We start from the raw sequence: 8,867 nt of genomic DNA, 5'->3' as shown, positions 1-8,867 counted from the left end.
CCTGTTGTGTACCCCAACCCCAATGACCCCGAGCATTCAACCGCTCCAACCTCTTGGCAAACACGACACCCTCGACAGAGTTGGACCTTGGCCCACTGCTTCTCAGTTGCCAACCAGCCAAGAGAACACCTGCTTTTCATTCTCTTCGGGGGAAGTGTGAATTTTTCCCGTGGGGCTGTAACCTGCGCTTGTGCCATAACCCTTCTCCCTGTTTGCTTTTCTGACATCTTCTAACCTAACTCCAGAAGGTGTCCAAGGGAGCCCCAGCATCTGCTCCTCACGGCCCAGATCACCCTCGAGATTTTGCAGCCAGTCAGGGAGGGTCTGCGGCAGATGACGTTGCTGCTATGGTTTTGTTTTCCTTTGTCTACGTTTGGCTGGCATAAACACTTCTGAAAAATGGTCTGCAGCTAATGCCTTTTCGTTTGGTTCCCTTTAACGAGGGGTTTATAAAACGACTCTTACTATGCAGAACACATGTTGTAAGTATACAGTTACTTGACGGATTGAAAGAGTGCTGAGGAAAGCAGAACACATGTTTCAAAATATTCCTGAAATGCATAATTACCCCGTGGACCGATCGGGGACATAATATACATTTTAATACACCATTTAATTGCTGTTTACCTAGGAGACAGGAACCTTTCTGGTCTCTTGGGCTAAACTACAGGTTTTTAGAAACTGTCTAAACACATATTTAGAAGTGGTGGTACGTGCAGAACAAGAGAATTAAAGGCTCTGAGGCAGTGGCTACCAATGACAAGACAAAGGCTTTATCGTCCATGATTCAGGGACCACAATCCTAAAGGAATAGGCTGAACCCAAGAGCCCTAAAAATAATGCACCCCAGTAATTCGACATCACTGAAACTCACCCTCTCCCAACACCTGCATATTTTTTCATCATAACCCTTTCTGATAAAAACGTGTACGTTGCATCACAGGGGCTTCTTCAAGAAAGAACATTGAGATAACAGCTGGAGAACTCCACCTCTAGAACCCAAGTCCAAGGGAGAGCTCCTTATCTCTCTCCTCCCAAAACCTGCTTCTCCTCACATGTCCCTGCTCTCAGCAAATGGCACCAAATATCCCCCCCAGCACTCATGTCAGAAACCAAGTGCCGTCTTTTACTCTTTCCTCCCTCCCTCTTACATCATCCAGTCAGAAACTGTTTGGCCATATTATTTAGCTTCTCTGTGCTGTCCGTAAACCCAGGATCATGGTAGTACAGACCTCATGAGGTGGTCACTGTAAGCTTTAAATGTCAATATTCAGGACAGTTCTTAGCACACAGTAAGTGCTGGGTATGTTCTCCTTTTTCCTTCTCTCTCCATATTTAATATTTCTAGATTCTGCCCACTTCTCTCTATCACCACAGCCAATGCCCTCAGTCAAGCTGCCATTCTCTCTCACCTGCATTCCAAACTGGTTTTTGAGCATTCACTCTTTCTGACCCTACTCAGCCCCATTCCAACCCATTCTTCATGAGGAAGCCGGAGCTGTCTCTCACATTCAATGCTGAGGGTGGCGTGCCTAAGCCTAAAAGTCATCCACAACTCCTCCATCATTCTTAGGATAAAGACCAACTTTTATAAAATGGCTTTCAAGGCCCTTTGTGAACTGGCCCCAGCTCCCACTCCAGGCCTGAGTTCTAGAAGGTTGTGGTTATCAGAAGTCTGACTTCAGCCTAAGTGACACAAAACTGTATGCATGAAGCATGACAAAGTCTGGTCCCCTTCCTGACAACAAGGGGACCCTCTCAACATGATGGTGTTAAGAGAACCAGGAAAACTTTGCTGTCTCCCCTAAATTCTTCTCCTATCCAAAGCTTGAGATTCCACCGTTATTATTCCTGGCCTCTTAGAGCAACAGTCCCCCTGAGAGGGGCAATACTTTAAGCTCCTTTCTTATCTTTGGTAGATACCTGACTTCTCATAACAGAGTACAAAAAAGTTTGGCTCCTGGCCCAAGACATATCTGGGCACGGGTTGACAAGAGCTGGCCACCTTGTCTAAATGACAAACCACAGCTACCCAGGGAAAAAACCCTCCGACTTGTGAGGGAAGTGGACCTGTTTCCTCTGAGGAGAGAGAATCAGAAAGAGCCACAGGAGAATGGTTCTCAAACTTGAGCACGTGTCAGACTTACCCAGGAGGTTTGTTCGAACACATCGTGGGTCCCATCCCAGAGATTCGGATTCAGCTGGTCTGGGGTGGAGCAGCCTCCTAGCTCACCAGGCCTGTGAGAAACCACCTGGAACCTCTGACCACCTCCATCCTGAGACCATGGCGTCTCTGTGGCCAACATTGCGGCAACCCTTTTGCTTTCTTTGCTTTGTTTGCCCTCAAGGCGGTGAGGCCTAAAGCAACTAGGTCAAGGAGCGAAGACTGCAAGATGACAGGCCAGGAGGCCAGCTTTGGCCATCATGTGACCATGAGCTGGGCTCCCCAGAAGTAGCCACACCGAGGGATTGCTGAGACAACAGAGGCCTTCTTTCCCGGCACCGCAGAGCGACTCATTCTGCCCTGGGCAAACCCTTAGCTTCCAAAGGTCTAGGGTCGGACCACAAGCCTCCAATTCTCTGGAGCGAATGCCTCTCTACTCCGCTAACAACCGCCAGCGTCTGTGTCTGTGTTGATCAGCAGGGGCTGCTCAGCTCACATGGGAGTTCTGCTCTCCATAAGGAAGACCGAAGACACGGGGCTGAGGGCCCACGTTATGGGCTATTTTCACCTGCACGTGCATAAGAGAAGGTTTCAATGGTAGGAAGGTAGGCAAGGGGGAAACTGAGTGGGACAGAGCTTCCTAGAAGGTACGCACCTGGGGAATATGAACAGACAGGAAGGGGAGGTAGTTCCTCTATGACATCTGTTTCCATGGTAAAGGTCCAGAAGGGGAGCAGAGGCCTCCTTGGTACCAAGCCCCTGCTGTCTGCTCCAGGCCACCGGGGAGACCCAGAAGGAAAGGTTGATTATAAAGACTTTCTATTGGCTGTAACCACAGAGAGAAGGAGTGTCCAGCTGCAGGCCCAGGGAAGCGTCCAAAACGCTTTGTGACTGTAGATTTTTAGGCAGAAGGTGCCAGGTAAGGCCAGCTTATCTGAGCAGGGGTGACAGATGCTGGGCCAAACCCACAGATGCTGGGCCAAATTTAGAGGCAGAGAGAAGGTAGGGACCAAGGGGCAGGTGCCAAGGGACTGGGACCAGGGCAGGTGCAACCGCTGGGATGGAATTGAGGGCCCCCCCCCCGCACAAGCTGGGGCAGCTGAAGCCATGGGCTCTACAAGCCAGCCAGCAGTCCGGTAACCAGGGAGACCACTTCAGTTTCCAGGGAAGTCTAAGAGGTCGTGATGCAAAAGTTAAGCTGGTCCGTGCAACAGCTGATTAGTTCCCGGTGGAAGAGCTGTGTGACAAGATTTCCAAGGATGTCGATGTGATAGCAAAGGATGGTAGCAAAGATTGAGGTCCAGGTGGTGGTCATCTGGGTTCAAACTCTAGCTCAGCCACTCACCAGCTGTGTGACCTCGGACCAGTCACTTGAGCTCCCTGTGAATATTTGTCATCATTTAGAGAGGAAAATAATAATACCTAACCGATAAGGTGGTGTGAGAATGACATGAAATACAAAATGTGGAAAGTGCTTGGCCCCTTGCCCAGCATAGCATGAACGCTGAGTTTATTATTATTATTGACAAGCAATGATGTCTGTGATATATTATTAAGTGAATAAATACAACACATATATGGCACAGTCCAATCTATGTAGAAAGGAACCACTATATTTCCCTCTGTGTGTGTGTGTTTATGAACACGTGAAGAGAAGTCAGGAAGGGTCAAATTGTTAACGGTGGTTAATTCTGGGGAGCGGAATTGGGGAAGTAGGTGAAAGGGGGTGTGGCCATTTCACTAACAAGTGTCTGGACTGTTTGGGCATTTCAGGGGTGAGGAGGGTAATGGGTGTGACAGTGGAAGGCATCCGGTCTTCAGAGGCTGCGAACCGCAAACAGGCCTTTGCCAAGGCTTCGGTATTGATTGTATTGGTCCCAGAACCTCACGTGTGTCCTCGGGCAGCGCTCACTGAGCTTTCTCACTCTGGGTGAAACTGTTCTCAAGGCACACACAGCCCGCCACCTCCTGCCTTTGCTTAGTGGCCGTCTTTTCCCCACGGCCAGGGCTCCCCTTGGCCCCAGCCAGGGCATAGCCCAGTTCAGGCTCCACACCGGTCTAGAAGCAAGCCAGGAAAACCTGAAGAGCTAGAGATGAATTCTTTGGTGCTCAGCGTTGAGCGAGGTTCACTGTATTGACCAGAGTTTCCTGATTCTGATTGCTGAATGAGGCAAAGGCCATTTTCTCCTTCTTCCTCTCAGCACTGAGCACCCCTGTAACAGGCTGGATGATACATGGCCCCTCCCCAGCCCAAAGATCAAGTTCTAATCCCTGGAATTTCTAAGTGTTCCCTTACTTGGGAAAAAGGTCTTTGCAGATGTGATTAAGGATCTCAATGACCTGGGTGGGCCCTCAAAATGCAATTACATGTATCCTTATAAAAGAGAGACAGAGGGAAATTTATACGTGGGCAGAAGGGAAGGCAGTCCCATTCCAGAGGCAGGCACAAACCATGGAAGACTGGAAGGCCGCAGGCATCAGAAGTTGCAAGAAGCAAGGAAGGCATCCTCCCCTGGGAGCTTCCACAGGGACACCCGCCCTCACACCTTGATTCCAGCCCAGTGATATTGATTTTGGACTTCTGGCCTCCAGAACTGTAAGAGGATACATTCCTGTTGTTTGAAATCACCAAGTTTTTGGTAACGTGTTACAGCAGCCACAAGAACTGACTACCCCCAGCCTCCTCCCTGGGTTCGAGCTGGGCACATGGCCACGTTGGTAGGGGTGACATCTCTCAGTCCCTCTGACAACTGGGAGCAGCCACGCGATGACATTTGGCCCATGAGCAGAAGTGATGTGTGTAACTTCCTGAGTTTCACAATAAAGTTTCTCACCCTCCGTGTTCTCTTTCCCCTTCCACAGCCTGGAATGCCATCACGGTGCCAGGCAGCATGCTGTGGCTGAGAGGGGAGGACAGCTGGACGAGCCGTCTAGACACGAAGGTAGACACAGTGAGCAGAGGGTTCCTGGGGCCCCGGACAAGCTCATGGAGCTGTGGCGTCCTTCCCATTCCGCAGCTGCATGAGACAGGAATGAGATTCCGTATCACTGAAGGCGTGCTAGGGCGGGTATCTTTGTTACAGCAACTTTACCCAGCTCATACTCCAACTAAAACATTGGGATTCGGTCTTGTTCTGATAACCAGAGCCTCTACCTGCCTACAGGTCCTCCCTACAGCTCATGCCTGGGTCCTGGCTCCTGCTGACCTACCTCCCCAGTGTAGACGACCATCTGCCTGGATTTCTGAATATCACCAACCAGGATTTTTGACTGCCATACTTTGCTTGACGTTTGGGACACCTCCACTGCTCTGTGTGGGGCTGCCCACCACAGACTCTTTGCTGGTACTACCAAAGGTTGTACCACACTATACCTTCCAGATGCCAAGCTCTACCTTCACTGCCCCTTCAGCCGGTTGGGTCTCCCCGGAGCCTGTCTACTCCAGGAGGTAAATTTGCTTCTAGGTCCTGACTCCTCCTTGTCACCCTGTCCTGTAGCAATTAGCTAGACCACACCTGGCTATGTCCTGAGATACGTGGGGGAAGGGTGCCTGGCTCCTGGCAGAAAACACACGTAACTGCCAAGTCTTCCCTGACGCCCTCCCTAGCTAACCCCAGAGCTGCCCGGAGCTTCTGCATGCAGTGCAAGCCAGCAGATGACCACGCTGGGCTTTCGTGACAGAGATACATGGCATTGTTTGGTGACTTACACTTACGTTTGTTTTCCTTCACACAACTTTACAGTTGATAATGTGTATCATCAAATACGATGTTGGCCTGAGGATGTATAACCGTTTCAGGAACACACATGTTAAGTTCGGACCGTGCACAGGTTTAACTGCAGGTGAAGAATCACCGGTGAGAAATGCATTTGATTAACTCTGAGGCGCAGAAGGAACCTCATCCGGTGTCCTGGATTAGGCAGCTACTGTTTATTTATGCAAAGGGTAAGAGAAAGTCATTAAAGCCCCCATTCCTGGTAATTGTCTCAGAAATTGCATTCCCTGGCCTAGCAATTAGTTTTATACAAAGCGAGAAGATATTTGGGTTAATAACCTTGAGTTTTTATGACTCAATCAATATTTTGGTGGCTGCAGGCGGCTTTGCTACTGTAAATTTTGAGTACAGTGCTTGTGGGGTGTATAAATATTTAGCTAGCCATTGAAGCATCAATTAATGAAATCATTTCTTCTGTTCTTTAATTTAGAAGATACCGTTGGCAGTGTAGCGGTCTGAGGTGTTTATTTTAGCTGCTGTCATAAATGCGGAAACTAAATCGCTCTTGTGCTGTATGGTTTATTACTGTGTCCGTTTGCATATCCATATTGCAGGCCTCTCTTTTAGACCCGTCTCCTTCCGACGGATCTCGAATGACCTAGTCACCTGCTTCGGATGGTCTCGATCTGATTTTAACTTTGCCATCATGCTTCTCTGTTGTAACATCTGTAGTATTGTGTGTGTGTGTGTGTGTGTGTGTGTGTGTTTATGTGTGTGTGTGCGTGCGTGTTTTAATATCACAGATGTAGTAGGAGTCAAAACCAGGACTGATTACTAAGTCCTTCCTTTTAGAATGGGATGCTTTAAAAAAAAAAAAAAAACCTAGATAATCAGAGTCCAAACTATAGCTATTCAATACCTAAACAGTCAAGTAAAGTGAAGCCTTCTTTCAACTGGATGTTTTCTCTAAACCAAGCTTTCCCAAAATGTGTTCCTCGGAATGTGTATTCCTGGGGTGCTAAACGGATTTTCTATTTTGTGTCTATTTGGAAAGTCAAGCGGAAAAAAAAAAAAGGTGGTTCAATCCAAGTATTAGTATCTTCACAGCCCAGAGACATCTTGAGGGTGGAGGACTGAACATATTCTGCCCAGTATTTTTCAGGCTGAATTATTAAGAAGGTTTCAATTCTCTAACGGTGTTTTAGAAAAGAACAATCAACGATTGTACCTTTTTCTAATATGTGTGTGCTTGGTCCTGGCACTCGCTTATGAAACTGAGTCAATAAAATAATCAGAGTTCCAATGGTCTTCACTAAAAAAGGGGGCCTTGATTTTTTAGATAATCAGCAGTATTGAATATGAGCTGAATATAAAATTATATTAAGAAAATGTTTTAAGCTTGTTGGGTGTGATAATCACACTTTCTATAAGAAAATCTCCCCCTTGTTTGGAGATGCACACTAAAGTATTATTTAAAGGTAGAATATCATGCTGTCTGGAATTTCCTTTAAAATACTTTAGCTAGAAAGGAAGGGGGAGAAACGCGGTCATGGACAGAACACATAGGATAGAGTAGTGATAGTCGTCGAAGCTGGGTAATGAGTATATAAAAGATCCTATAGTTTCCACTTTTATTTACATTCAACAATTTTTATAATGAAAAAAAAAAGTTCTGCGGTCAAATAAGTCTGAAAAATCCAAGCTTTACTAAAATAAAAATTAAACATGTTTCTTTACCTTAGGCCTTCTCAGGACCTTTACATGTTAGTGTGTGTATATAGTCTTTCGTTTATTTGCTTTTTTTCCCTTTTTCTGCAAAGCATATTAAAAGAACTTAAAAGTTCTGGGGCGCCTGGGTGGCACAGCGGTTAAGCGTCTGCTTTCGGCTCAGGGCGTGATCCCGGCGTTATGGGATCGAGCCCCACATCAGGCTCCTCCACTGGGAATCTGCTTCTTCCTCTCCCGCTCCCCCTGCTTGTGTTCCCTCTCTCGCTGGCTGTCTCTCTCTCTGTCAGATAAATAAATAAAAATTAAAAAAAAAAAAGAACTTAAAAGTTCTGCCAAATACGCTAATATACTTTAGGAAATACTGGCCTATCTCTACCTAACAACCAGTGTGGACTGAATTGCCTGCCCTGACCATTACCGGAGTTCACGATGAGAGTGAAGGTTTTTCTCCCTCCCTGTGTCTCCACCCACATCAGTCCCAGGCAGCCGAATCCTGGGGTTGAGCCTTAGGAATATCAGATGGGCTGAGGTTTGGACCTTGGCTCAGCCACTTACTAGCTCTCTAATCTTTGCCCCTCAGTTCCTCCATCTATAAAATGGGTATAATCACAGTACCTACCTCGCCGGGTTGTCATATAGAATAAATGAGATAATGCCTGTAAAGCCTTTCATACACTGCCTGGCATATGGTAAGTCTTCAACAAATCGGAGATATGATTGCTATAATCCCTTCTGTAAAGCCCAGCTTAGATCATATCCTCTTTGTGAAGCCTTCTGGGCTTCCTTTGCACAGAATCAATTCCCTTTTCTTCTGTATTCCATTTCATGCCTTTAATGTGTAATTCATTATAAATGCCCTGAGGAGAGGGACCATGCCTTATTCATCTCTGCATTACAGCCGCCTTCTAACAGGCCATCGGACCCTGAGGATGAGAAATGGGCTCATTCCAGCAGATTCAGCTTCCTTCAGGCCCTTGGAAGACCCATACAAAAATGTCATTTACATAGCATTGCTCAGCCTCAAGAGAAGCTGAGAAAAGTAGTCTTCATTCCAGACCTCTCTAATGCTCTATCTATGTACCATCTAGGTATCTGTCTTCCATGTCTGTCTGTCTATCTATCTACCTGTCTATCTATCTGTCTATCTATCTACCTGTCTATCTATCCATCATCTATCTATCTATCTATCTATCTATCATCTATCTATCTATCATCTGTCTATCTATCTATCTATCTATCTATCTATCTATCTATCTATC

General features: G+C 46.8%; 1 long non-coding RNA gene across 2 annotated transcripts in view; it reads left to right on the top strand.

Moving 5' to 3' along the window:
• Positions 1-5,007: 5,007 nt before the first annotated feature.
• The window catches only part of LOC103671326, a 4,800-nt gene continuing 940 nt past the window's right edge, over positions 5,008-8,867 (top strand). The window contains exons 1-3 of one of the 2 annotated variants that reach the window (XR_570842.2): positions 5,008-5,106; positions 5,329-5,612; positions 5,908-6,110. This is a non-coding gene — a long non-coding RNA (uncharacterized LOC103671326). The remainder of the gene's footprint in view (positions 5,107-5,328; positions 5,613-5,907; positions 6,111-8,867) is intronic. The other variant, XR_005832947.1, reaches the window with a different exon arrangement.

Source organism: Ursus maritimus, unplaced genomic scaffold (genome assembly GCF_017311325.1).
Source record: "Ursus maritimus isolate PB19 unplaced genomic scaffold, ASM1731132v1 scaffold_6, whole genome shotgun sequence".
NCBI lineage: Eukaryota > Metazoa > Chordata > Mammalia > Carnivora > Ursidae > Ursus > Ursus maritimus.
The sequence above is the reverse complement of the archived record's forward strand: the minus strand, read 5'-3'. Positions and strand labels throughout refer to the sequence as shown.